The 27,831-nt window shown below is 39.2% G+C and overlaps 1 protein-coding gene across 3 annotated transcripts in view; it reads right to left on the reverse strand.

Moving 5' to 3' along the window:
- The window catches only part of MCC (MCC regulator of WNT signaling pathway), a 331,118-nt gene that overhangs the window by 203,172 nt on the left and 100,115 nt on the right, over window positions 1-27,831 (reverse strand). The gene's annotated exons all lie outside the window — the stretch shown is intronic.

A 27,831-nucleotide genomic window follows, 5' to 3' on the forward strand; every position in this document is an offset into this window, starting at 1 on the left:
CCCTGCACCCTGAGCTACCCTCCCTACCCGCACACAGCCCCTAGCTACCCCCCTGCCTGCACCCTGAGCGGTTTGCAAACTTTTTGAGCTGAGCCCCCCACCTTTGAGTTATAAGTTTTGGTTATAACTTTTGCTGAGATGAATTGGGGGTGCAGGTGGCACTCCCTCCCCAGACCCCGCCATGCGGCGCTGTCTCAAGTGCCGCTGGCCCCTGCCCACCCAAAATAGAAGTCAAACTACACCTATGCCTGAGCCTCCTGCCCCAGAGCCCCAATACCCCCCTTCCCCACTGGGCCCTGGAGTTTTTATAGCATGTTATTGGGGGGGGGACTCAGAAAGAAAAAGATTGAGAACCCCAGCACTAAAGCAATACAAATTTATCTGTCAACAACCAACCTCCTAAGCAACACAAAACAAAATACTTTGTGCCTGGGTGGAAAAGTCTGTAAAACATCTTGTAGAGCCTTGAAGCAATACTCACTGTGACCTATAAAGGAAAAAGAAGGCTAACTTCTCAACAGGCTAAAAGGTTCCTCTAAACTCAGAGAAAATGTTCAGTTTCCTAACCCTTCATTGTCAAACTATATCAACATCATAGTATTGACCATTACAAATCAGCAATAAAATAGCTCAAATAGGGACGTTGCATGGAAGCTTCTTAAGATGCAAGTTCACAGGCAGGGAACTAGAACATCAGACAATTCCTAGAATTATGGCCCCTGTTGCAAGGAGCACTGAAGTTACTGGGCACTGCATGCAAATGGAGGCATCCACACACAGACCTGGCTGCAGGACTGGCGACTAACACAGTGAGCAAATGATCGAAATAACCCATTTGTGAATATCCCCTCTGAAACTTCTTGCAAATATTACTAACATATATTCATGAATTATTTCCCTGTGTCACAGGGTGACTGGCTCTTTTAGGGGAGATGGAGTCAGCCACATCTGTGCCACAATTAATTAGCTGCTTCCTAGCTGGGAGGGCGGGGCTAAGGGAGTCAGCTGATGCTTTAATGGACTCCTGGGTCTTATAAAAAGCCAAAGAGATCAGCTCAATCCTTGTGGCTTCAGTCTGGGAGTGGAGCCACAGGGAGGGAGCAGGCAGGCTGGCTCCTGCAGAAGGCCCTGAGCCAAACTCTACTCTATAATAGAATGGTACTCTACAGGAATCAGCCTGAGGGCCGAGTGCTCTATACCAGAGCAGGGGGAAGACTCAAAGGAAGCCCAGAAAGGGGCTGAGAACAGAGCCTCGAGGGCAGACTGAAGAAAAGCCCCTGAAGGACAAAACCTTTTGTTTGTTGTGACTCTTTAGTTGGACTTTAGTTACCCCTGGAAGGGGTTAAATTTGTTCCTGATTTGGCCACAGGGCCAAGCCACAACTCAGCACTGACCCATGTGTATGGAGTTTATTCAGAGCCCTAAGGAAAACTGAGACAGGGTACCACAGAGCCACACCTGGCTGTTATACCCCTCCTGGATAAACTGGGCAAATGAAGAAATATACATAACAATATCTTTAGATTTAATTTTTTTTTTACATATCACAAAAGTTATCAAATATATTCTTAAATGAATGTTATGCTACCAGAACTATTTGTTGAGGCTACACATGCCTCTGACATCAGGATTGGCTGCAACAGTGATATTCAAGGGATGGTACAGAGAACCACTCCCTGCTATAAAGGTGGTATGCTGTGAGAACAGCCCTCTTCTCCCTGTTATGAAAACTGCAGGCCCATTGGAGGGGCAGAGACTACTCGTTGCTCATTCAAGAAAGCAGGATTCTTCAATGTGAAAAACCTTAAAACAGACTCATTTTCAAAAATAACGTGGTATTTTTCAGGGTGTTTTAAACTGAGAGTCTGTTTTGATGTGAAGTAATATTTGATCAGATTTGTTTAAATAAAGAGGCAGGTTATATTTTCTGTTCCAAAATTCCGTTTATGTTTTCAAATATGGTGATTTTTATCTTATTTTTGACTGGACTATTTTAAACAAAAGATGGAAGAACACAACAGGATGCAGTCTTGAGACAACACAATTTGTTATTAGTATTTATTTTCCTGGAGCACTATAGCCCATGGTAGGCACATCACCGAATAAGCAAAGGCACAGAACCTGTCTCAAAGAACTTACAATGTATGAATATTTATGTTATAAGTAAAACAAAGGAAACTATAAGACTATATCCACAGAGCTACACCAGAACAAGTATTAATAATATATTATTTCTGGGGAAAACAGGATTTTCCGGAAAGTCCGATTACCAAGTTCACTTTAAAAGAGAGACCATCAATTTAAAAATCACTTTTTTAAAAAAGTAACATCCGAGAGAGATTACTGTAACAAACTAATTACAGAAAAACATTTTTTTTTAAATTTGCTCTGTGTTAGGAGAGGAAAAAATACTTTTAAAAAGAGGAAAGTGTGGCTGTAAAAGCACAAAAATTGGCAGGGTTTCTGGGTAGTCCCTGAAACTATTTTTTTTTTAATGACTAGATTTCAAGTGGACAGTAATTTGTATATGTATTGCCACAGCAATATAATACAAAAAAGTGTTAGGAATTTTAAAAATGTTTACTCTTAGGATACAATAAACCTAAACGTGCAAGTCCATTTTCAGCCTTGAAGGATTAATGACATTTCCTAACAAAAGCCTTTAAAGAATTATAGAGACCAATTACAATGAATTAGACACAGAACAAAAAAAGAAACATTGTTTGTAGCGACTTCTGAGTCCTTGTAAATCTAAACAGACCCTGACAATGCACTCAACTGATTAACAAAGACTAGTTCAGGACAGTTTCTCTTAAATTAATTTGGCATTTTCGTCTTCCCCTTTCCACAGGGTTCATCGCCATTGAAACTGCCCCTTCCCTGTAAAAGAATGATTTATTCCTACGCTAAATCTTTCTCTCTTATTCTTTACGAGACAAGTAGTTAAGAAAGTGAAGTCCACTTAACCCTTCAATATGCAAAGACCCTTGACCTGCCAAGGTGCAAGTTTATGACTTGACAGAATTACATCAAACTCCTCCTAATCAAATAAAATCATGAAAAGACTTTTAAGACATAACCAGGATTGTGACATGGACAAAACTGAAAATCCAATATAAAATAAACAGGGTGGATTGTTTTAAATCAAGGAAATTTAAATCACCAAGTGGCAAGCCTAATTTTAAATAATCATTTGTAATAAACTTTTCCATTTGTACTTCAGTATAAAGAAAGATATATTCTCATTGGTTAATATAATCATTAAAAACATTTACAACTGAATAGATCTTTTACAATAGATTTGGTACATCTTTTTGCTAACTAGGAAGGTACACGATAATTATATAAATTCATTTAAGCAATTATATATCTTAATTGTACATTTTCAGTATGTTACAAAATGATGAATGATATATTGCTTATTTACTAAATAATTAACTTTTTGCTTGTGATTTGTGTTAAGATGCATTATGATTGTAACTGGAATTTAATTAAACACACAGACAAAACAATTCCTTAATGCAGTACATGAACTATTGTGCCATATTTATAAAGCATGACCTCAAAAGTTAGAATCTAGGGGAAAACATCATTCTTTATATAGAAAAGCAGCCTCTAGCTCAAAGTTTTGATGGAGACTCATGAATTAAACATTTATCTTTATTTAAATGTTTTGCGAGAGAGTATAAGTAGTATAGGCCTTAACATATTTTGTATTAAATTAATATTTTATTTTAAACAGGTATACTTTAAAAAAGAAAAAATTAAAACAAACAAAATTAAAAATTTCCATTTAAATTAAAAATCCAATTTAAAGAATTTTAATTTTTTTTTTAAATCATTGATTTTTATCCACCCTGAAAATAACCTCTTAAATTATTAAGTTTATTATGTGTCATTATTCCTTTCTATATTTAAGTGAATTTAATTGTACAGAAAGGTGCTAGAGTGACTGATCTAGTAATGGAGGTCCCCTATTAGGGCTTGATCCAAAGTCAATGAAGTCAATGACCATTCAATTCTATTTAAATAATAAACAAATATTTTATTTAGTGAAGAGTTAAAAGAATGTTAATAGTAAATCTACTCTATAATAAGTGATGTCAATAGTCTTACACATTGGCATCCTCTCAAAAGTAGACCCAATACATGAATGAATGTGTTAACAGATATACATTTACTTTCCACCGACTACACATATAAGTGGCCTCCATTGTTATATACCTTCCGCAAAAGAGATAAGGAATCAAGACTAATTATTACCATCTTTCTTGTCCTGTCTAATAACTACAGACTATTCAGTTGATGTCAGAGGGGACATTTCTTTGGAACACTGTTCAGTCTAGATTTTCAGTAATATCAAAGTCTGCTTTATGATTCACAGAAAACATGGTTTTCAAAATACCAAAGCCTTTCACATAACTGCCAGATAAGTGTCTATGACTTTAAAACAGCAACTTTGTTTAATAGGTGAATGATCATTCTTCAAAAGAACTAAAACCTAGTCAGAATGAGCACTGTATAGTTGTGGTTTTTTTAATTATTTCCATTCAACTTCATATACCTCACATACCATTATGGTATCTAAAGGCCTTTAAAATACTCTGCATAACATGTTAATATTTGTCTAATTAGAATATTTTGATTTAAAAACCCTAGGACCCTAAGACTAGCATTTTAAAAACTGGTGACAAGTTAAACTCTCTACCCTGGAAACCTGCACACTAACGATGATGCAAAGCAGCAGAAAACAGCAAATCATCGGAAGAAAAGGTCTTCCACATCCCATCATTCAATGACTGAAGAAAACATAGAGAGAGAAGAAAAGCATGGTATTTCTGCAATCCAGCTAAATTTATTAGAGTCACAATAAAAAGAGGATTTAGAGAGGCCAATGAAGTCCTGAACTAAAACCTTCCATGAGCCAAGGAGGTTGTACAGAAGTCCATTAAAGTTGCCTGAAGACAAATGCAGAGCTGGAGCACTATTGACCAACAGCTTATGAGACACAAATGATCAGACTCCTAAAGGTTAAAATGAATAGTACAAGAGCAATGGGAAAAACACTGACCAAGCATACAGCACAATGCTCACTTTCAACAGTGTGACTCTGCAAGCACTTCAGTCTCGGCAAAAAAGCCATGCAGTGATTCTTGCTTTCAGCAATGCCTTTTCCAGAATATTAAATAATATTTCTTTTATGAATGTAATTTATACATAGCAAGATTTAAGAGGATAATAATAATATGAAATGCTAACTATTGTATTTTCAAAGCACAGTGCAAATATTAACTAATTAATTATCAGAGTACCCTTGTGAGGTAGGTAAACAGACAGATCAGAAAAATTCATTTATCTCCAGACTACAATTAAATGTAGGAAGGGAGGGAATCAGTAAAGTGTCCCCCTCCCAGACCTACCTCACCTCCCTCCAGACAGAAATGTTCTACTTTTTAAAACAATTAGCCTTTGGAATCTATGCTGTGCTTATGGATTTTTGCTCCACCTAAACTTAAATTCATGCCAAGACTCTTCCACATATTAAAAAGCTCCAAAAAACAACATTATAAATCTTGAAAGCTATTTGCTTTGGATAATAGTTGACAGGACTACAAATTTAGATGGCTGGAGGACATGCAATTCCCATTACTTTCTTGTTCATGATCTGCAGCTGTCCTATCATATAACTATGTAATAGATCATCTACATTGTCAATTCGGACTCCTGTTTAAAAATATATATATTGAGTTTGGGAAGGTGTATCTTTTGCATTTGCTTCAGCGTGGTTAAACAAATTTGCCCATTTTAAAAAGTACCTAAAAAATTAGAAAGAATATCCTTCCCTAAGTGTGTATAAATTCCAGGACAATTCATGGAATAATGTATTTGAATCAAAAAGAAAATGATCCTGTTTTTGTAACAGAATTAAATATACATAATAGAATTAAAACAAAATCTGTGGCTTGAGTAAGCAGGTTCAAGAAATGGGACTAATTATCACTGCTTTTGTTTTTTAATTCAGACTTCTCTTTTCCCTCTCCCCCAGAGAAAAAGTTTCAACTACCAACAGAATCACATGACACTTTGTGTCAATCTAATTGTTAGCTAGTCATAGCACATTTTGAAATATGTAGTGAAATTTTTAACAGAAATGCAAAAGCAGTTATTTTGAAAATGTGTATAGTAACTTATGCAAAAAATCTTGCGTATGCATAGGCCAATTATAAAGATTGCAATGCTCTTTTTACAGTTTTCTTACAATCCTCAGATGTTAACATGTGTGTTTTACAGTATTCCTAACATTTTTAAAAAAATCTTGTCATGTCTTTTATTCCTCTCTGAAGTTTGCCTTCTGGACACACCCCTTTGCCGTCAGTGGTAATGAAATAGTGACATCACACACTTTATGGATATATCAGTCATTGAGTTGTAATATAAAGCCTTGTCTACACTTCCACTTACAGCATTGAAACTTTCTTCGCTCAGGGGTGTGAAAAAACACTCCCGAGTGACGCAAGTTTCAGCGCTGTAAAGTGGCAGTGTAGATAGCGCTGGTAGCTATTCCCCTCACGAAGGTGGTTTTATTAAAAGCTCTCTCCCAGCGATGGAGCCGCGACTACAAAGCCACGTTAAAGCACTGCCACGGCAGTGGTTTAGCGTTGGCTGTGTAGACATACCCTTAGTTCCTACTACTGAGAACTTCTTCCCCTCCCACACACTGTGGTAAGTGACAGAAAGTAGAAGCTGGGAACTGCAGTCCAGGCATCTTTGCGCCCTCTCCTGCCAGTTTCCTTTTGCCTCTGGCTGCCTGTGTGCTGCAGATGCCGGAAAGCTACTGCCTAGCCAACTGGAAGTTAATTTCAATACTAAGATGCAGCAATTGTCATGTTAAGGCTCCGCTATGTCCTATGGTCCTTTGTGCTGTCCACCATGGCACTTCCAAACACAGAACTACATGTAACAGAAAATGAGAAGCTTTGGGGAGCCCCAGGATTCTTTTTGCCTACTGCTATGGGCAGTATGGTGGCGTACACAAAGAAAATCACACAGAGCCATTTAAAAAGAGCTAGTACCTTCATGTATACCAGGGGTAGGCATTTTTTTTTTGTCAAGGTCCAAATTCTTGATCAAGGTATAGTCAAGGTTCAGACACCAGAGACAATTTAAAAATAACAGTAATTATGATAATAAAAAAAGTAAAATATTTTTGGGTCCATTCAAAAGCATCTGATGGTCCAGATTTGGCCTCTGGTCTACCTACTGACTACCCCAATGTACACATGTGTAGGTATTGTATAGTTATAGGGGCTAAGACAGATGTAAACAGGAAATTGTTCCAATTGTAATATAAAAGTATGCAAGGCCAGATGGGAACGTGTTAGGCTTTATTTAAAAAGAGGCACAAGGGGAAGAGAGTAAGTTGTCCAAGAGGAAAAATTGCAAAACACAATCCAGTTGACTGATAAAGTCATGTGATCTTATTTAGCCTATCACTAAGCTAATCAATAGTAATTGTTGCCTACAACTATTGATCAAATAACACTGCTAAACTATTTTAGTCATGAGATATCATCTCAGCTAAACAACTGTGCTTGACCATTAAAGGTAACCTGCACAACACCTTAGAATCACAGAATATTAGGGTTGGAAGAGATCTCAGGAGGTCATCTAGTCCCCTGCTCAAAGCAGGACCAACACCAGCTAAATCATACCTGCCAAGGCTTTGTCAAGCTAGGCCTTAAAAACCTCTAAGGATGGAGATTCCACCACCTCCCTAGGTAACCCAATTCCAGTGCTTCACCACCCTCCTAGTGAAATTGTGTTTCCCAATATCCAGCCTAGACCTCCCCCACTGTAACTTGAGACCATTGCTTCTTGTTCTGTCATCTGCCACCACTGAGAACAGCCTATCTCCATCCTCTTTGGAACCCCCCCCTTCAGGTAGTTGAAGGCTGCTATCAAATCCCCCCTCACTCTTCTCTTCACCTTCAAAATGGGAGCCTGGGAACTTAAATTCATAACTCTGCTAGACACGAAAAACCGTGGACTTAACAAGGACACTGGTTTTATGGCTCATTACAACGATTTGTAACATGCCACACTGCCTCCTACCCTTAATTGCCCACTTCAAACCCTTCATGCATAACAATCTAACCCCCAATTGCCCATTTCATTTCAAGTGACTGGCTCCAACATGCCTTACCCCTCCTGCTGCACAATCTGTCCCAAATTATATTTAGTTCAGACCCCACCCTTTGCTTCCTTCCCCAGACCTGAAAGAGAACTCTGCAGTAGCTTGAAAGCTTGTAGATTCCACCAACAGAAGTTGGTCCCATATTACCTCACCTACCTTGTCTCTCTCATTAAAGGATGTAAACATACAAATATAGACACCTCAACAGTGCAGTAGAAATAGTAGTTGTCAGTCGTTTTAGGTTTGTGTTTTATATTTAAAAAAGCACTTTGACAAAAACAGAGAGAGAAGGAAAAAACAAAAAAAATTGCAGGTTTTGTGATTTAGTTGGGGATTGGTCCTGCTTTGAGCAGGGGGTTGGACTAGATGACCTCCTGAGGTCCCTTCCAACCCTGATATTCTATGATTCTATATCCTATTTACTGTAAACAAATATATTTTGAACATTACTTCTCGCATATGGTCCGGTTACAAAATAAATTGCTTGAAATCTAGCCATATCAAAATCTGTATTTAATTTTCCTTTACATTGTCTTTTTATTTTGGCATCCATTTTATTGCAGCACAATGAGAAACAATATTTTTTTTAGCCTTGTAAAAATGTCCTGTCTTATCACTAGACAGGTTTTTTTGATTGATATTGACAAATTAAGTTATTAAATTGCAGTGACTTTGTAATTAATGTTTTTGATGTACATCCATAAACTGTGTACCATTTATTACATTTGCTAATTAGGAGCTGCAAGGTCTTTATCTTTTTATGTATACAATTTTATGCACAAAATGCAGCACTGCTGAAAGCAATAGCCTTGGTTAATATTGTTAATGAGTTTAGCACTGCCAAAATGTCAGTGGTTTTCTCTGATCATAAAGGTCTCCGTTTATCCAGTTCAACTGCTTTTTGTAATTTTTACTAAAATGTCAAAGCACAAATTAGCAGACTACTGAACTGGACTAAACTGCGTTACATTACAATATCATGTTTAGTCTTATAATACAATGTGGTTAATTTTGTTAACAATTTTTCTTTAGATTTAGATATTTAGATTCAGTGTGCTCTAATTTATTTCCCCCCCCCCCCAACTTAAAATTTACATAAGACTGGCTGGCTGGGGGTGGGAGGAGGGATGGATTTGCAAGTCACAGGATACTTTCAGGTCACTTATTGAAATCCAGTCCAGGTCAACAATCACCAAAATTCATTATTATTTGACAGTTTCCAAACTCCAGTTATGGTGGGAAAGGTTTACCAAAAAGGAAGATCTTGCAGCATTTTCTAAAAGTGGTCAGACTTCTTGACCAAGGAGGATAGAAGTGAGATCTTGATAAGAGGGCTTCCAACCCAACATCATTTTCTCTCTATTGTTCAGAAGAATAATGACCCAAAATCTAATTTGAAAATACCTCAAACTGAAAATGCAATGGGATCCAGCACCTTTAACACTCTGAGCCACCTGGGGAAAGCACCTCCGCCATGCTGTTAGTCTGCTGGCAGTTTCTGACTTTTCAGAATGCCCTCCCTTGCTATACAAGTCCCACTGCAAGTCAGCATTTCTCCAGTCACTGTGTGTGGGAGGTGCTCTCTGGCCATGTCTGGAATTAGAGTCCTGACACCACACCTAGAGCATCATTTCCAACCAATCCATGGGCACAGTGGTATGACTAAAACAGCATCACATTGACCAGATCTGCTTGAGCTATAGTATTTCCACAGTCACATTGAAGGACTATGGTCTGTATGGTTAGAGATTTCATGGTTTCTGTATGTAGAGATCTGGATAATTCTGATCACAGAAAAGCTACCTAGAGTGGCCCCTAGCTAGGGCTGGTCAAACATTTTCCATTTAAATCTTCCACTGAATTTGGGGTTTTGACTAAATAACATTTTTCTCACATGTTTCTGCTTTCCATGGGAAATTTTGAAATTTTTGTTGAAAAACTGAATGTCCAAAAATCTAAAGTTTGGTTTTCAATATTTAGCCAAAAAGTCAACATTTGAAGCAGAAAATTTTAACAAAAAATAAATAAAATTGGTTTCGTCCACATTTTCGGGATAGGGTGGGGGGTGGAAGACCCTCTACTTTCCAACCAGCTCTAACCCAAGCACTAGACATGTGGCCTAGAGCAGTGGTTTTCAAACTGCGGGTCGTGACTCAGTACTGGGTCACAGAATGTAAGGCACTGGGTCGCGGCAGCTCTGGTCAGCACCGCCGACTGGGCCATTAAAAGTCCCATCGGCGGTGCTACCTGGCTAAAGCAGGCTAGTCTCTACCTGTTCTGACACTGAGCTGCACTCTGGAAGTGGCCAGCAGCAAGTCCGACTCCTAGGCGGGAACTGGCCAATGGGAGTGCGGAGCCAGTGCTCGGGCTGGGGGCAGCGCACAGAGCCCTTTGGCCCCCCTGCCACCGCTTCCAGGGTGCAGCGCAGTCCGCGGTGCCAGGAAAGGCAGGATGTCTGCCTTAGCACCCCCGCTGCATCCTCTACCAGGAGCCACCCGAGATAAGCCCATGCCCCAATCCCCTGCCACAGCCCTGCCCTCTCCCCCCCCAAGCCCAGAGCCCCTTCCTGCACCCCAAACCCCTCATTCCCAGCTCCGTTGGGTCACGGGCATCAACAATTTTCTTCAACTGGGTTGCCAGAAAAAAGGTTTGAAAACCACTGGCCTAGAGCAACTCTCCAAATCAGGAGGTTGATGCTCCTGGTGGGGAACAGTGCAGAATGTATCTAAAAAACAGCAACAGCCTGGTGACTATGAGAGATCTAGCAACTGCGAAGTCACCACTACATGAATGAGGAATTTTCAATTTCCACTTCTCCCCGCAACCCCTTCATTCTAATATTTTAGTTCAGTTAGAGGTAATTCACTTCCCAGTACCCAGTCCAAGTAGCTAGCCTGGATGCTATGGAGATGTACAGTGGGAGGAGAAAGGAATACTTCCCCTAAGGCCAAGAAGCAGCTGCAGAGCTGCTCTGTGGAAGCAACTTCCACTTAACGGCTGGAGCAAGGAATGGACCTTAGAAAATCCCCCCAATAGGGAGGTAAAGAGGACTAGAAGATCCCTGCAGCAGTGGATCTCTGACACCACTCTTCCCCCAGCCCATCTGGGCCCCTCCCATGACCACATGCTGCATGCTATGATGCAGAGAAAACCAACAAACTGAAGCGAAAAGAGTAACTGTGTCAGAAGAGATTTAACAGTGATCTCTTCTCCCAGCTAATATACATTCAAAGTCCTCCAATAAAATCCTCAGGCATCAAGGCTCAATTTTAAAAACTGTCTTGCTTACTTGCACATTTAACTAATTAAGAATAATAAAAAGGATTGATTAAACAATTTGGCTAGCACAGACGCAAAACATCATGCATTTTTGTTCCACATAAACAAGGTCTATTAAGTTGAGTATTACCTCCATACTAATTTATTTACAACACTCATTTATTTTTTGACTATTCATTTTATACAAAAGTACATGTAACTATTATTTAAATTGCAGGTGTTCCATTGTGGTAGGCACTGTACAAACACATAGGGAGATATGATCCATATCCCAAAGAATTTGAAAACCATAGCTTGATCCAGCAAGGAAATGCCAAGCACTCCTGTTCTGCAAGCTTTTTTCCTTTTTTTCTTTTTTTTTTTTTTAATTTAAGCCCATATTGAAGACACACAGCATTTTACACGATCAAGGCCTAATTAGAAAAGGCAGACAAAGGTATGAGAACTGCACATACATGCAAGCAAAGTGATCAGCGATGGTTGCCAAACATTGTGTGAAGTGCACACTGGGGTTTTTGAACTATATTATGAGAAACCAGATAAGGGGAGAGCAGGAGGGGTAAGTTAATAGGTTCAAAGCAGTAGGAAGAGGAAGGGATGGGGACATTGACACAGTAGAAGGGCTAGTGAGGGGCATGGGAGAATTGAGAAGAACAGTGAGCCATGCAGAGTGTAGTTGGTGGTAAAGGGGCTGTGAGAGAGACTGAAGAGAACAGTTTGGGAGCACCAATAATCAGGAAACAAAAGAATGCTGATGTCACTTGAGCCTAGGGGTTCTGAATACTGATGATGATCTGCCCTAGCTCCCACCGAGGGAAGTTCTCTGCTCCCCACTTGCTGCTGATCTGCCTCTGTAGCCTAAGAGTTAGGGAAAGGGGAGGAATTGGGGAGCAGATGCCTCAGGAATTAATAAATATTGTTTTGTTAATTTAAAATAGGGTTATGGTTGTTTAAAGGTGAAAGAAATGTCCACACTGGTGCAATGCAATTTATTCTGTTGCTTTTTGCTCCAAAGGCAGATGAGTTTTCTTCTTTAAATATACAAGTTCTTTAAACATACACTGTACACTTATCTGTAAATCAAGCATTATTTTATCTATTGTTTCAAAATTACTAAACCACAATGCTTCCAACCCGCTATTCAATACCATCAAATCTGCTTAGAATTTACAATATAATTTATTTTTAAGACGTAAGAAGGTCCAAATTCAATCCTCCATTTAATGGATTTTGTAAAATTCTTTTAACTGTATTTCAGTGTAATTTCCATCTCCATAACTTCTAATCGTTTAGTTATTTATGCCCAGATAGGATGCACTCTCTTTTGCAATGCCAAGCCAGGGAACAGGAATTGAGTTATCAGATTGGCTAATACAATTTCTGTCAGTGACTGTAATAAAATATAATTAACAACTTGGAATTTATGAGCCTCGTCTTTTAACAATATTTTTTGTATTATAATGTTAGAATTTCAACAAAACACTCCAGTGCATGAATTATAGTGTATTCATTTACTTTTCAGAGTCATATTGCTTTTCTAGTCTCCTGTTTCTCAGTTCTTTTGATATTACAGTCCAATGTTTGTGGTATCACAATCTGCCAGCTGACTTCTGGCTATGGGGGAAGGGGAAATGATTAGAACTGGCAGGGACAGTGCATGGAAAAATATTACAATCTGTGCTTCTGCTAATTTTAAAGCATGGGATTAAGAATCAGGTAACATTAGTTCTCTTCCTGCCTCTCACACAGATTTTGTATGACTTTGTGTAAATCGCTTAATCTCACTGTACCTCACTTACACTATCTGTAAAATGGAGATATTACTACTAATCTATCTCAAATATACTGAGACACATAATTTAGGTTTTCAACTTGATTTCAGATCCTCAGATGAAAAAGCACTGAATCTTGGTCCGTATAATTGTGCTGAATACATACAAATCTGGAGCTTTCACCAGCCAGACAGATTCCCCTTTTCATAATGTCTTTCTGTCACCCTTGATCAGAAGCTCATTTAGTTCAGTATATGCATGTGAGTGACACACACAGGATCTGATTTTCAGTCTAGGCCTCCTTTGCTTGCCCATGAATTGTGAGCGCAAATAATGAGGAATGCAATTTTGCACTCAATAATTTGTATTCATAATTTGTGAGAAGAAAAAGGGCTCAAAACCGTTTGTTTTTTTTAATGAAAAATTTAAAATCCCAGGATTCCTGTGTATTATTTAAATTACTTGCATGTAGGGACATTTCAAATGGCGTTCTATTCTAAAATGGCACAATGTCATTTTTACAGTAATTGCCCGTGCTTATTATGTCTCTGAGATTCCATATAAAATTTGATTAGTTTACAAATAAAATGGAGTTCAGGTGATGATACATGAGAAGGAAAGGGCCCATTTTGATGCTCAGAGCAAAGACTGAGTTTGCATGTTTGGCAAGTAGAAAATAAATCCACATTGTTGGATTTCTAAAATTAGCATATCTAATTTAGTAATGACTGGGATGTAACATGGACACCCTATAATGCCATTTTTATAGTTCCTTTACCAGAGTTAAACTATACAGTACCAAAAGATGGCTGAGTGAACTCCCACTAATATGAAAACCATAGCTTGTCACCTATTCAGTAAAGTCTGGTGATGGGGGACTTGCTTTGAGTATATTATTAGATAACCCATTTTCCCATAGGCTCATTCATAAACCCAGGAAGAGAATGAGATGATAGGACGAAAAAGGAGCCCAACTGGTTACCATAACACTAGTAGCTTACTGTAAGTCTGATTCCTTAGGGTTCAATAGCATTTCAGAGGCTTAGGGAAGATTTCTTCCAGTTAGACATTAATTTTTGTTACATTCAGTTTTAACAAAGCGGTGAATTCAAATTGAAGTATGTGCTTCTCCCAAGATATTTATTTCCACATTATAGTTTTAGAACAGAGAGGTATCTATTTTGCTAATATAAACATTGGTTTGATGTCAAAAGTCACTTTGATAACTAAACTACATTTTAGAAATGGAAGAGTTAGGCAAATTCTTTGACCAAGAAAATTGCCCCATGTGATAACATGACTGATTCCCATTTTTCAGAGCTCTTGCCCCACCCCATATTTACACTAGATAGAGTCAAGGCAGCAATTTCTCACATATGGGGCACTCTGTACCAGGTGAAGTTAAATTGAAAGGAGCTCTCCTAACCACACCAGGAATTGTACAAATTATCCTTGGACTGGATTTACTGTTGAAATGTCTCCTGGGATGTTTCATTTCCTGGACAATGGATTAGCAATAAAATCACAGTAACTAGAAATTCCTGGCTTACTACACTTCTGTGGCCACAACAAGCACAGAAGCCACAGAACAGCTAGCAAATACCAGGAATGCTCAACCCTATCTCATCCCTCTTTTACCACCACTTTTTGTTTGGAGATGCTGGCTGATGTTTGTTAAACACTGTGAGTGTCTTTAAAACAAACCATACACCGGAAACTAGTGAAGCAGGTTTTAGTGCCAACTAGTCACCCAGAAAAGATTTGTCAGAAAGAGCAGCTGACTCCACAGAAGAGCTGGAAACTCTGGTCTTGAGACATGTTCTCCCTCTAGAAAACCTATTGTTTTCTTTCATCACTGGGGAGTTCTGGTCTGACAGTCTTGAGTGAGCCTGTCAGACTGGAACTCCTGCTAGGAGGGTTAGGATCTCCCAGAGAACCTGGGAGAAATGGAGTGAAGTGCAGAGGTTGCCATGTGTGTATACTTTTACTATTAAACACATATACACAAAAAGAGTAGTCTGTAAAGTGCTTAGGCTCCTTCTGAGATGACAAGTATTATAAATACTGTAAACTCACGATATTGTTATTATAGGATTATACTACTCCCATTAGGGAATTCCTTGGTTCATTGCATACATGCAACTGTCAACAGTGTAAACATATATTAATAATAAAATAAAAAACTAAATTCTGGATTCAACAATATTATTGTGATATCTGCAGGGTAATTTTTTAACAAAAAAATTATGAAGACAGCAGTCCAAATGACACAATACACATGATTTCAACATCTGGTAATAACGAAAACTTTTTAAATCTCCATCTGATATCTCTGCAGGAAGAGTAATTTCATAAAACCACTATGCTTTATTCTGAAAATTAAGATCAATAGGAGGAAAAAAATGTTACGATAAATGTCATGCTACACTGCAGTTAGATTTAGTTTTAAAAGTCTTGTGCGAACCACATTAGATTCTGACTGTACCCTTCTTTAGGTTGAAAGGAAATATTCAAACTGATTAAAAATGTCATTTTTAATTTCTTATATTGTCAGTTTCAGTCTCATATATGACAACACCCCTGGAGACTGAAATTTTTTTGACAGAATTAACCTTCTTACTGCTGTCTCAAGTAAACTCTTTTGAGACTATTTCTTCACAGAAACTGTATCATCTTTTTGGACTAATTTGCACAATGGTACTATTATGCTCATTCCACGTAGGGACAGTAGTTCAAGTGTCTAAAGACATGCTAGCCAATCACTCTCATGAAAACTGAAATCTTATTACTCGGGAGTATTACTATGTAACATTCTGAATGCAGCATGATTGTTACCCATTCCTGATCGGAATCAATTTTTAACTTTTATACTGGACTATGATACACAGGAAAATGGATTTAGCATGAAACATACCAATAATATAGAAATATAAGATTTTAAAGCAATTTCCACAGGATTAAGAGAATAACTCATCCATGAAAAGTGATTATAATAATTCTTTCACTTGCAAAAGGAATAAGTACTAAAACTCAATTGCATGGACTTTCCTAGTTCTTAAATAAACATAATTACCGATATTCACAAAACCAGGAAGCTATGCCTGGGGGATGTCGGAGGCAGTCTCTGTGTGGAGGAGTGTGCTTTCAGGAAAGGTAAGGTCTCTATGAAGCCAGGCTGAACATCAGCTTTGAAGCTTTGGTATGTAAACTTCCATGTGTAAATTATCTTGTGGAAGAAATGAAGAGACTCAATCCACATTTTAAACAAGACTTTGACAAGACAGAAGCCAATAGGAAATTACTTCTCTCACGTACAGCAGCCATCTGATTTACTCCATGGCTAAAATAATATTTAAATAGATTATCATCATCACTGGATATGACCAACACATACATACTGAAAGTATCATTTACTGGTGCAGGTCAAATGACCTAATCATTTCATTTATATTGAAAGCAACGGCATGATTTATTGAACAAGGGCTAGAGGCTTTCTTTGAACATCTTTACTGGAAGGAATGGTGTTAGTCAGATCAGGCAGAATAATTTCACATGCATGAAGCTTTATAGGGAAAATACTGAGCTACATGACTATTATATCTTCAGCACCAGTAATTTCAAACACAATTTGGATCTCTACAAGTAAATAATCTGCTCTTGCAGGAACCAGAATATTAGACATATACTGGGGGAAGGGAAAGGTTGTATTTGTAAAGAACTGCTTGATACAAAAAGATGGACCAATACAAGTTTGTTTGAACAACAAGAGTCAAATCTGTACATCACAATAATAGCAGCATCACTAATTGGCATAACCTTTGCTAACTGGGATACAGCACAGCCAATATCTGCAGAGGCAGCAACAAGAAGTTCTACATAAAGACTTTAGGTTGGCACTGACAACAGACTATATTCTATTACCAAGCAGGCTGTACAGGTTAGCATGGTGGCAAGATAATGCAGAGGATTCTGCTTTACTAGGTATTTCTACGTTACAGCTGGGAGTGAGCCTTCCAGCCCAAACAGACAAACTTGTGCTAGCGGGGCTCGAGCTATCAGGCTAAAAACAGCAGTATGGACTCTGCAGCTTGGGCTGGAGCTCAGGCTCTCAAGTCCAGGGGGTCAGGTGCGCTTGAGAGCACCTAAAGTTAGAAAATGCCAGAGTTAAGGTTGGCTTAATTCATTGTGCATACGGAGTATGAGACAGTCTTTAATTACATGATCACATACTATTGTTTCCACAGGACCCCCTGCCTACATTTCCTGTCCCTGTAGGCTCCCAGTCCCCATCTCCCTTCCCTGGGTTCCTCGTCTAATCTCCTCCCCTTGTCTCCCACCAGCTCTTTGCCCCATTCTCTTTGCCCAGCCAGTCCTCTGCACTTTAACTTCTCACTGGAGGTCTTCCTTCCCCTCACTCCACTGGTTTCCGTCCCCCTCTCTACAGCCAGCTACTCGTTTTTCTCTGTCTCCCTCTACCAGCTCCCACCCCACCATTTCCCTCCCCAGCTCCCAGCTCCTTGCCCAGCAAATATCAATGTCTTCCATCCCCGCAAACTCTCAATTTCCTTTCCCCACCTGCAGCACTACCAGCCTCTATTCGTAGTTGGACTCTTTCCTACCCCAGGTCCATCTCTGGGCCCATCTGTATTTGAATCAGGCAGTTTCTGCCTCCACACTGCTTGGGTCCAAGAGCGAGTCATTGAGAGCACAGACTCCCTGCTCTCAGTTCCAGTACCTGGCCCCAGCCTGGCTCTGAGCAGCCCAGATCTGCAACTGCAAGTAACTCCTGCTAAACCATGAGCTGGAGCATGCTAGGTGCAGATGGACTCTTCAGAGCTCTTAAGAGCTATTAAGCTCTTGCAAATCTCTAGTGACCATGTGTGAACTGCGATTTTTCAAAAGTTTATAACAGGGGTCGGCAACCTTTCAGAAGTGGTGTTCATTTATTCACTCTGATTTAAGGTTTCGCGTGCCAGTCATACATTTTAACGTTTTTAGAAGGTCTCTTTCTATAAGTCTATAATATATAACTAAACTATTGTTGTATGTAAAGTAAATAAGGTTTTTAAAATGTTTAAGAAGCTTCATTTAAAATTAAATTAAAATCCAGAGCCCCTGAACCGGTGGCCAGGACCCGCGCAGTGAGAGTGCCACTGAAAATCAGCTCGCGTGCCGCCTTTGGCACGTGTGCCATAGGTTGCCTACCCCTGGTTTATAACTTGGCCAAATCTGGGCAGATTTTCACTGGTATGGCAAAAGAAACATCCCTGACACAAAGGCCACTCCCCTGGAAAATTTCAAGTCCCTGCTCCAAAGCTTTGGGGTGATAGATATTTCCAAAGCAAAGATCGCCAGAATTTAACATGGGCAAAACAAGGTATTTTTCACTAGCCTTGTTCTTGGAATCATCAGAACCATTTTTGGCTGTAATTTTTCAATTCTGGCCTGACAGACACTTGGCTTGAAAAATTTCAACCTAAATGGTTAAAATTTGGAAAAATTATAAGCAACTGAAACCAGTATCTTTATAATGGGAAGTGTTGGGCAATCTTAATAAGAGCCAGTGCTTCCAGCCCCACCTATAATACAATAATAATTATATACTTTGCCATTATTCATTAGTTGGAGTGATAGTCTATATATACACAAGTCTGCTTATTTTAGATTTAAAAAAAAACAACTTTATAATAAAGATTAAATGTTATGTCAAAAACTTGGGAAACTGTATTAATGTTTATAAATATTTAATATGCCAGGACAAAGCTGATACTCTAATAAGGTATAAGTTGGTTCTACTTTCTTTTTCCTCCATTGTCTGTACTGCAATGGAAACATTACATTAATTGTTCTTTACAATAAATGTTACTCTCATCAACAAATTTGTCAGTAGTAAATAAAAAGATACAACTGAGCAACAGAAATATGTACTGATATAAATGTTTTCAAAATAAATATTGTTTTAGAAAAAGTCACCTAATACACGATATTGGTAAATATCAAGTAATACCAACAGTTATTCTTGAATTATCACATAACACCAACTACCCATTTATCTGGGTTAGAATTATTCCATCCTAAACTGAAGAGACATTTGGCCACTGTAGATGCAATTGACTGCATAGCAAAATTAAGGTACAAAATTTAGTTTAAAAAAATAAAACACAAATAGCAATACATTTAAATTTAAATTTTAAATGTAGCTTAAAAATAAAACAAGCATATTTTAAATTTAGTTTAAAAATAAAACACAAATAGCAACAAAACAATCACTCCTGCTTCAACATCAAAATAATGATGTCCACATGCTACATCCAAATACTTACATATGTAGTTTTAAAATATTCTGTACAGCATATATTTGCAATGTACTATATAGATTTTTTTAACAAACATTAAGGCATGGAACTTGAAAGCAATTCAACAGCACAAAACAACACTGTACAACATTTCAGAACATGAAATGAAAAAGTATACTGGGGCAGATCTACCAGTGGTGTAAACTGTCATAGCTTCACTGAATTTTCATAGCTATGAAAATTTATACCCGCTGAGGATCTGCCCCATTGTTTACAGCTTAAGCTGCAGGGGTAATTATACTGCCAGATTTAGAATCTGATCACCATGGGATCCTTAAATGAGCAGAAATATTATTATTTATATTCCCGTAATGCCTGCAGGCCTCACTGTGCAAGGCATTGTAAAAACACCTAAAGAGAGAGTATCTCTGGGCAGGACTGTCCCAGAAGAATTTAAGATATAAACAGAAAAAGGGTGATGAGAAGGAATCAGAGGCATAGAGAAGGGAAAGGACTTGCCCATAGTCACACAAATAGACCAGTGGAGAGCAGGAAATAGTATCCAGGTTTCCTGAGTCCCAATTCAGTGCCCTATCTACCAGACCATGCTGCTTCCCTCTAGTCAAGACCTAAACCCCAGAGAAAATAGAACAGGATTAATTTAACATTCTTACAATTCTTAGGTTAAAAAAAAAATTACATCTTTTCAGAGCACTTATTTGCAACAACAGCAATAAAAAAAAGACAGTATAATTTATTCAACTTTACAATAAATACACAATTTATTGCATCTATGTACACAACTATATCTATATAGATATAATTCAGTGTGTGTACAGAATATATTTGTTCAATGTTTTTTAATTTGGCATGATTGAACTAGAAAATTTACTTCAATCATAAAAAAATAAATCCAATCAATATTTTCATTTTAACTACAAAATTTTAATCCTAGAAGTCAACAACAGAGTTGATCTCTTAACATGTGATCTTACTGAACACATCTACTGTTATTTGGGTTTCTTTAAAAGAATATCTAAATAATTCATGCAGACAGAAGACTCATTTATATGGCAAACCTTGATATAGGACTAATGCACTGTGCCTCCTCATGTCTCAGAAATTAAGTGACCAACACTATCCAAATCTACCTCCCTCTTTCACACAGAATCCTCAAATTCAGAGACCACTATATCTCCCCACAGTGTGTGTTTGCACTGACATATTATTACTGTATGTTAAAGGGGAGCTCCCACAGGTTTTCCCGTTGTGTTTAGAAATCAACAGTTCCCAGCACACAAGTACAAACTGAAAATTTAACTGATACACAGTGTCACATCATTAATAACACTTCTTAACCGACTGAAAACAATAGCAGTGACATATCAACAAGAACACATTCTGTGTCTTAATATTACATCAGTCTACTGTACCACCGTAGAATCAACATCTCACTATACCCTTACAATAATCATCCAATTTCATATCCAAATCCTTCCTCTTCTCCTCCACAATTTTGTTTCTGCAATCCACATCCAGCTCAGAGCAAACAAACAAATTCTGAAAGACAGACACCATCCTCCAGCTTTGGTTTGGGCCTTGATAGCTCCAGGGCTGATCACTTAAAACCATGATTTTCTCTTCCCATAAAGGTTGAGGGGATCTCTTGATCTTTAGCTAAAAAAAACACTTTCCTAAGTAATGAGTTTCTGGCACTATAGATCTAGGGATAAAAACATTAAACCTCGCTAAAAACGTTTAGGGAATCCAGTACGTTGTGAATGTTACTCTCCCGATATACATTTGTCCTTATTAAATCTCCAGGCCAGGGGCATTTTTTCAAATGTTCTGTCTTAATAGCTGGAAATATTTTAATATCAGGCAGATAAGTTACATAATCTTTGCCATTTTTTCATTAGGAGTCTGGAGAATAGCATTATCTGCACTGACAGCGTCTGGGCATTTGAGTAATCTTTTTATAGTACTTCAATTTAATAACATCCAAGCCTGAAACACTGTGTGCCTGATAAGCAGCTCACACAAATCCAGAAAGTAAATGTTCTTTGAAGTTCGTATGGTTTTTACACCGGAAATACCATGCATCAGTCACACTGGAAATGACATGCACAGGTCATGCCAAAAATGCAACCCCTCAGACAGATAAAGGATCTGAGCTCATGTTCTAACCCAGATTTCTAAATTGGCAGCACAGCACCCTGATAACATGCCATCAAGCCAGCCTGACTAAGACAATCTGTTAATAAACTGTGGCATCACATGAATGTCTCATCTCCCCCTCTTTTAAAAGGATACTTACTTTCATCTATGCAATGCATCATAAGTGATCACAATAAAGCATAAAAATAAATTAGATTTAGCAAAGTTATGAATAACCAGGATTAAAGTTTATCTGATCTGCAAGTTACATCCAGACTTCCTGGCTACCATCCCTGAGCTCTACCATTAAGATTCTCTGCTCGAATCCCCTCCTTAAATTGGATATCTGCAATAAGGTGAGATCTACCATAACTCTTTAGGTGACGTGGTTATACTATCTCTCTACTGTCTAAGCATCCATTAGGACAACAGTCTTGAAAGGGTTTAACTCTGAATCCTTTGTAAGGTTTAACCTTGAATAAAATCCTGCCATTCAATACGGAGTGGAGCAAAGAGAAAAAAGATATGGGGCTTAGCTTACCCATAAAGGCACAAAGGGTGCAAATAGCACCTCACTGTCTCTAGGGAAGCTGAACCAGTGCTCTAAGGTGATACAGAACATTCTGTCTCTCAGATGCTTGGCTGGCTGCTTCTTGCTCACATGCTCTATGTGTAACTGATGGCCCTACCTTAGGTCAGGAAGGCATTTCCCGCAGGTCAGATAGGCAGTGACCTGGCTTTCCCCCCCCCCCCACCTCCCTCTGAAGTATGGAACGTGGGTCACCTGTCAGAATTAACTGGGTATATCTCATTTAATCAATCCCCTGCCACTGCAGGGCCTTAGGCATTGGTGCATCTGTTCTCTCCCTTTGGCACACAGTAGCTTAGGCTACATGTACACTACAAGCTTGGGGTGTAATTCCCCTGCTCGTGTATGCATACTTGTGCTCGCTCTCAACAGCATAAGTACAAACAGCAGCGTAGCCACGGTAGCGGCATGGCGGAGCCATGGGGAGTACAACCCCGTCTGAAACTGATGGGAATATATTTGGCACAGCTCAGCCATGCCTGCGCTGCCACTACCAGTGCTACGCTGCTATTTATACTCGTGGGTGCTAGCGCAAGTATGTGAACGCAGGCAGGGGAATCACGCCCCTATCTCATAGTGTACACGTAGCCATAGTCTCCTCAGGGTTCTAAATACTTTGGTCTAACTGGGGTTGTTGGGTTTTGCATGCAGATGGGCTGGGTGGCGTTGGTGGCCTATGATATACAGGAGATCAAACTACATGGTCTGATGGTCCCTTCTGGCCTTCAAATCTATATGATATGATACCCTGATTCAATGTGCAAGTTCCACCATGCAATGAATCAGGTCCATTTGTTTAATCTGATTTAATGTACAGGATATTCAATACCAGGCTAAGATAAACTACCCCATGAAATGCAAAGAGCCAAATGTGACCCTTAGTTCAAGAAGTTCTCTCACTAATGTCAGTCATTAGTGGCCCCTGAGAGTTCAACATGCACATAGGAAGGCAGAAGCTTGCATAACATGTATAAGCGATGGAGAGAGAAAAATTAAAAAGAAATTTTGAAGGAAGAGAGGATAAACAGGAAAAGAAATTTCTATGCAGTTGACATATAAAACGCAAATTACAGACCCAGTACTTTGAGATGCTGAGCACTTCCTAATACAGTATATGCCCAATTTTCCAAAACTCTATCATCTGATCATCCACATTATCCGAATCCCTTCCTCATTCTCCATGCTGGGGGACAACAAGGAAGGGATTTGGATAATGCAGAGGTCTGAACAACAAAGAAGAGACTCCCAGCCACAGGGAGGCCACCCTGCTGCTGAATGGCTCCTAAGGTGGTGCATGGAGCCATCTACAGACCTGCTATCATGGGACGGAAGATATGTCTACACAGGGATAAAAAAACCTGTGGCTTGCCCACCTGGGTCAGCTGACTCAGACTCTCAGGGCTCCAGGAGTGAAAAATTGCTATGTAGACGTTTGAGCTGAGTCTGGAGCCCGAGGTGTGAGACCCTGCGAGGCTCCAGCCTGAGTGAGACCATCTACACACCAATTTTTAGCACTGCAGCCTGAGTCAGCTGACCCAGACCAGCCATGGGTCTTTTATCCATGTGTAGACATGCTCTATGTGCTCCCTGCACTGCCGCAGGGCTGGTGACACCCAATCCTGCAGGAGTCAGGTGCAGGTAAGACTGCAGTCCTGGCAGGACAGAGCAGAGTCCTGGCCACGGGTCTCTGATCTGCCCTGCCAGGACTGTAACCTCCCCCACTCCACCCTTGGCACCTGCAATAATCTAGAGAGCAGGAGCAGCAGTGCAGGGAGCCCTCCCCAGCTCTGCTGTCACAGGAGGAAGGGAGGAGGGTCGTGACAGTAGGGCTGCAGAAGGCTTCCTGCACTGCTGCTCCTGCCCTCTTGAATATCTGAACTCCTGATTATCTGAATAAAATCTGTACCCCCATGTTAGTGTATACTGTAGATCAATGAGAACCAAAGGTACACAGACCAGACCCACAGAAATGATGCTCTAAAGTTTGGTGGGTACTTTCTGCTGTGAGAAAATCATTTTTACACAACATGCAATGTAACGTCATTCTAACAGTCAATAAACCAGTGCATTTTAGCTTTGATAGATATGAAACAGATGAGCTGTTTATTATTACCTTAAGGGTCAGTTATGCATCTATTCTTCAGTGCTTAAATTGTTCTCAAAAAGGGCCAGGTCTGCCCAACAGTGGACTGTCATTTATAAACAACAAAAAATTAAGGTCTTTTCAACTTGTATAAATACAGTTATCACCAATTTATCAAAGAGTACCAGAACACTTATCTTCTATGTATAGGGGGAAACTGTAATCTCTCCTATATACCAATATGCAGTATATGTTGCCTTTTAATAGCAATCTCTGTACACCTTTAATACTCTTTTTCTTTATCGGAGGTCAGGCACATGTCTTGTAACACTAGACAGTGGAGTGAGAGGGGGATACCAATGTGAGATGAGGTCACTATGCCTGTAAAGGAGTACTGTGTCACTGCAACAACCCCATTACAGCCTGATCAGTGATGGATTCAGACTGCTTTCTGACTGTCCGATAGTAAGACTGCCAAACTCAAGATTTCAAAACTCAGAAGGCAAAAATAAGGCCGTAAGATTTATTTCCAACCTGAAGTATGTACAAACCTGTTCCCAGTTCCCCACACGTACATTACAGCACTAGCGCAAGCAGAATCATATCCTAAAAAGAACAGAAAACTTACAGAAAATACAGGAGGGTAGGGATTGTCAATGCTGTATTTGCCAATGGGGCTTGTATCCATGTCAGGCTCCCTCATTTGTATCTGCCCCACTCTCTGGCCCAACACAGCAATGTCTTTGTATTGGGTTGCATTTATGACTCGAGCAGCCTCATCCTTTGCATTTTGTTACTCTTCTTCATTATTTTCTTGAAGCAGGAGTAATCAGGGTAGTGGTGGTGAGGTGGAAATACAAATGTGAAATTCTGAAGGACATCACTATGTCATGGGTTCCTGTTTCACCCCTTACAAACTTGGTACTGTCCCTTTCATTCTTCGTATCTTGTACTATGTATACCGTTTCCCCGAAAATAAGACAGTGTCTTATATTAATTTTTGCTCCCAAAGATGCGCTAGGTCTTATTTTCAGGGGAGGTCTTATTTTTCCTGGAGCTTCGGGGCCTTATATTCCGGGGTGGCCTTATTATCGGGGAAGTCTTATTTTCGGGGATGCCTTATATTACAGCGAGAGGCAAAACTGGAAGTAGGTCTTATTTTCGGGGGATGTCTTACTTTCGGGGAAACACGGTAGAATTTTGTAATCCTTCTTCCCATGCGCTGTTCTCCTCCAGAGACCTCACTCCTCTACCTCCTCCCACCAAAAATAATAATAGTAAAAAAAAATCCCTTGGTGGGGCATAGTATTCAAACATCACTTTGGTGAAATTTCTCTCTCTCCTTTAAAAGGAGTGCGTAAATCAAGTAGTTTGTTCCTGGCATTGTAAGTGGTTAAAGAATGGACAACTGTATCCAAGAATGCAAGCAGCAACCTTAATTTTCTGAACTGCGGAAATCTAAGCAGAGATAATGAAAAGCAAAGGGAAGAAATTATGTACCTGAGAAGAAGGGATTTTTTTTTAAATTTGGTGCTTTGGAAAGAACATACCCATTAGAGAAATGATGTCCCCATCGCAGCTTACAGAGCAAATGGCAAAAGGAAATGGACACATAAAACAAACCAACCACATTTTAAAAAATGAATGTTTTGCAAAAATGAGATACCAGCCCTGAGTCTGCAGAAACCTCTCTTGGGGCCCAATTCTGCCCTTGACAGATGCGCACGGTTTCCACTGACTTTGACGGGAATCATTTGTGTATAACCAAGGACAGAATCCTGCAAACACTTATGTGCGTGCTTAACTTTACTACAGCGAGTAGCCACATTGTAGACTACTCAGTGGAAAGTAAAATTAAGCACATGCATAAACAACCACCACCTTCATATACGTATATGGAAATGGACTATGTAATAAGAAAACCTCACTGTGCACATTCATCCAGGTATTCTGCAAAAAAGTGGGAACATTCTGAAGTACAGCCCCACTTTGAACACTGTGAAAACCTGAGAGGGAGGGTGGGTCAGTTACCTTTGTAACTACAAATAATTTTTCTGCACTTAATTGGTTGCCTGTAAAAAACTGCTTAAGTGGTATTCATGATGTCGGCTTTTAAGAACACGTTGTATAGTTACACTCAATAGTTAATGGTACCATTGGCCTAAACACATGGATCTGAATAGTGATTATTTAATTCTGGGTGTCCTATCCCCCAACTGATCAAATCTCAAAGTGAAATCTCTCCAAATAATGCTTCACACCACAGCACTGGCAGCAGCTAGCCTGTTTCACAATACTAAAACCAGGCCTTGTTGGACCTTATGAATTATTTACAACGTTAACAAAGCCTATCCCATTCTGACGAGTGGCAGCAACGTTACTATCAGCAACTTCCAGATTTTTCAGACCAACGTCTCCTAATGTCTTCACCCCCCCCTGCCCCGCCCCAATCTCTTTTTTGGTGGGAGAGTAGAGGAAGAGGGTCAACCAGAGAAGCTGCTGATATATGCACCAATATTGACAACTTCACCTCTGGAGTTCAGCAATCACTGAAATCATACTGCTCTGATGGGAACATGACTGGCTTACCATGGAAATCAGTTTTCCTTGCTGTATGTGTGAACTTCATTGGGGGAAAAAGGCAAACAAAGGAAAAGGACATACCAACTAGATATCAAGATTTTGTTTACTTTTACAATAAAAATCAGAGATTAGATCAGCATACTATTTGCAAATCAAAAGCAAAACACACACACTTTTGCATCCATGGTGGGGGAGGAGGTAGATTTTTGTCAGTTTTTCCTAATACTGGCATAAATCTCAGAAAAACACCCCTTGCCAACTGAATGGATAGTGATTAATTTTTACCTTCTATTTTGTGCAACTGACACACAGAAAGGTGTGTGTGTATTAATTTCACACACACACACACACACACACACACACACACACACACACACACACACACAGTATATGTTCAGAGATTTCGACATTATCCACTAGTTCTAATAATGGCAGTTCCACAGTTGGAATTTTGTGCATTGAAGTGAGGATATAACTTCCCTAAATAATTATGTGTATTACTGGCCTTCTGCCATATTTTTCACCAAACCAGATGCACTAGATAGTGCCAGTAGGGAGATGGCCACAGAGCAAAAAACTCACTAAAACTGTATGATCCTAGGAAAATTCCCAGTGCAGCCATTTTCTTTAAATGACTGTGGGCAAAAACAAAAGCCATAATCAGGAAGGAAAGCCAGAAGAGAATAAAAAGAGAGACAGGAAGACCAAAAGAATAGGTACAAAACATGGACACAAACCAAAGATACAAACAGCACTTACACAGCACTTTACATCTTTCAAGTACTGCAAACAAAAATTAATATTTCACACATGGTGAGGAGAACTGGGAAGAGGGAGTCAAAAGAAAAAGATAGCCTTGGAGGCCCTATTGTTCATAT

Source organism: Terrapene carolina, unplaced genomic scaffold, assembly GCF_002925995.2.
Source record: "Terrapene carolina triunguis isolate 2854851 unplaced genomic scaffold, T_m_triunguis-2.0 Scaffold69, whole genome shotgun sequence".
NCBI lineage: Eukaryota > Metazoa > Chordata > Testudines > Emydidae > Terrapene > Terrapene triunguis.